General features: G+C 43.2%; 1 pseudogene; it reads left to right on the forward strand.

The window, feature by feature from the left end:
* Window positions 1–1824: 1824 nt before the first annotated feature.
* Window positions 1825–2404, forward strand: LOC144251742 (nuclear factor 1 B-type pseudogene; annotated as a pseudogene).
* Window positions 2405–3125: the final 721 nt, after the last annotated feature.

Genomic DNA, 3125 nt, shown 5'->3' on the forward strand with positions numbered 1-3125 from the left:
GTACATCAAATATATTATTCCATTGTCTCTGGCTTGCAAGATTTCTTCTTACTATTGGAGAAATCCACTGATAAACTTATTAGAGTCCTTTGTATGTAATGAGTTGCTTTTCTCTTGCTACTTTTGGATTCCCTCTTTGTCTTTTGACGCTTTGATAATAATGTGTTTTGGTATATGAGTTTCTTTTTTTTCCCTCAGTTTTTTTATTTTTTATTTTTTTATTATTAGTTGTTCAAAACATTACAAAGCTCTTGACATATAATATTTCATACATTTGATTCAAGCAGATTATGAACTCCCATTTTTACCCCGTGTACAGATTGCAGAATCACATCGGTTACACATCCACTTTTTTACATACTGTCATACTAGTGTATGTTGTATTCTGCTTCTTAGGGTTTAAGACGCACTTTACTGAGCCCCTGGATTTACAGGGCCATGCCTTTAAATTTGTGAAGGTTTTAGCCAATATTTCTTCCTTTCTCTGTCCCTCCTTCTTCTTGAATGCTTGTAATGCATCCGGTGACCTGCTTGATGGTGTTTCATAAGTCCTTTATGCTCTCTGTTCAGTTTTTTAAATTCCTTTTTCTTTTTGCTTCTAAGAATATAATATCAAGTGACTTGTCTTTAAGTTCATTGATTTTTCTGCCTGCTCAAGTTTGCTGTCAAACCCTATGAAAATTTCAGTTTGGGTATTTTATTACTCTCATCCCGAAAAAGTGCATTAGGATTATAATATTTCTTTAGCTGTAGCGGGATTCAGAATTTTTCAACTTTTGAATTTTTCAAGCTTTGCAACAACAGAAAGCAAGAGGAGGTGGTGGGTGGGGAAGGATCCCAGAACAGAAAAGATAGGAGTTTGGAGCCAAGTGGGGGAGCGGCATTTATCATTTGGGATTTTTCTGGAGATCCTTTTGATCCCCCTGGGCTGTGGGAGACGATGGTGCCAGCAACAGTAGCTAGCGGCAACAGCTGCAGCAGCTGTGGCTGCCGCCTCTTCGCTCGGAGGTGTCTGGCTTGGGGCAGGGCGGACAGCCTGCCACTCAATGCCTGCCTGCCCGCCCTGGAAACTGTGCAGCACTTAACTCTTCTGCCTGGGAGATGTGCGCGCTCAGGCCCCCTGCCTCAACCCAAGCTCTACTTTCTCCCCCACCTACCCCGCCCCCACCGGGTCCTCTCTTCTGGCTCTCCCCGCCACCCCGCATACTCGCTCATGCCCCCCTCCCCAAGTCAAGGTCCTCTTTGCGCACACAAGGTCAGCTCCCTGAAGTTTATCCTGCGACCGCCACTCCTCAATCCTGCAGCAGGGTTCCGGGGGCTGTAACCTTGAATTTTCCCAGCTTGGTGACACATTCTCTCTTTCCCTGCCGCCCGCCCTCCTGCGCCCCCTTCCCCGCCTTTCTAAAAAAAGCATTTCACCATCAACCACCACCCCAATCCAACCCACAGCGAGTCTTCGCTCACCCCAACCCCACCCCCCCCAACAACTGCAAAACAGAAAACAAATCCCCAAACCTAGGCAAAAAGCAGCTGACACTGGAGGTGACAGCGAGGCGAGCAAGGCCAGCACGCTCCTACTGCAAAAGGGTTAAAAGTGTAGATTGGAATGTAGCATGCCATGCGAACTTGAATCTTTCCCTATTTAAGGAGGACTGGGTTTGTTGTGAAGTCGCGGTGATCCAGCGCAGAGTCTGTTCCTGATCCATCGCATCCAGGGGCTCAGATGACTGTAAAATGAATAGATGGAATTCTTTCTTCTCAAGATTTTCTTCCTTCTCAAGATTTTCTTGGTCATCTCTGGGAAGTGTGTTTGAAGACGAAGTCATGATGAATTCTCCAATCTGTCTCAGGATGAATTTCACTCATTCATGGAGGCACTTCTTCACATATCCATGCAGTCGCCTATTCTTGGTTCAACCTGCAGGCTGGAAAACCCAAGTACTTTAAAAAGCCTGAGAAGCGAATGTCAAAGAATGAAGAAAGAGCAGACAAAGATGAGCTTCTCAGTGAAAGGCCTAAAATCACCAGAAGTGGGCATCCAGGCTCCCAGCCAAACTACTCAAAGATATCTGCCAGGAAAACCAGGAGGACTCTGTGCTCACCTTGATTGGCAAGAAGCACCATGCTGTGTTTTATCCTATCCCTAACAGAGGGTAAGATTAGAAGAATCCACAGTCTGGGACAGGCAGACAAAGTTTGGCATCTGGCTCCAGTCATGGTGATCCTGTTCAAAGTCATCCCTTTGGAAAGTACTAATGGAAAGCGGCTCATGAAATCCCCACATTGCACAAACCCAGCACTTTGTGTCCAGCCACATCATAACACAGTATCAGTTAAGAAGCTTGATTTGTTTTTGGCATACTACATCAGGAGCAAGGTAGGAGCAGATGATTCTTTCTTGTAGCATGTCCACAAACCTGGCTTAGGGAATATCTGGCTTGAGTTAGATGGTCCTTGAGGCCTCTAATGTCCTCTGCCCTCACTGGGTACAGTGTTGTGCCCTCTTCCATTCACATGTCCACTGCCATGTGTCAGTCATGTAAATAGACACAGAGCTTTCATACCTGGATAGGCTTGGGTATTTAAAGAAATACCACAAAGACATGCATTTTTTTTCTCATGAGTACACACAGAGTAATCTACATCATCTAGTTTATCAGACTTTACTTTCTGTGCTAGGCTATGATTCTATTGTCTAGTCATCTTTTCCCAATTTGGAATATAATTTTATTTATGAATAGTGAAACTTCTATTTAGTAATCTTTGTGTTAGCCTCATAACTAACAAGGTTAGTGAACTTTGTTCAGGAATCTAGTGCTATTGGAACCAAAAATAGAATTAACATTTACTATTGTAAAATGTATAAGATAGCCACTATCAAAGCATAGTCTTACGTAGAACTAGATTTATTTGATTTTAATATTTCTATCAATATTTGCTATAGATGTAATGGAATAATATTTTGTATGTAAGTGTATAATATTTTCCCAGAGTGACTTTGGAACCCTTTATAGTGTTAGTTTACTTGAAAGTAAATTCAGAGAGTTGCAGCTTTCCTTAAGGAACATTATAGTCAAAAACAGAAAGTGGGCTCCGCGCCCAATGGACCAGGCTGGGGCCCTGAG

The sequence above is a fragment of the Urocitellus parryii genome, unplaced genomic scaffold, assembly GCF_045843805.1.
Source record: "Urocitellus parryii isolate mUroPar1 unplaced genomic scaffold, mUroPar1.hap1 Scaffold_184, whole genome shotgun sequence".
Taxonomy (NCBI): Eukaryota; Metazoa; Chordata; class Mammalia; order Rodentia; family Sciuridae; genus Urocitellus; species Urocitellus parryii.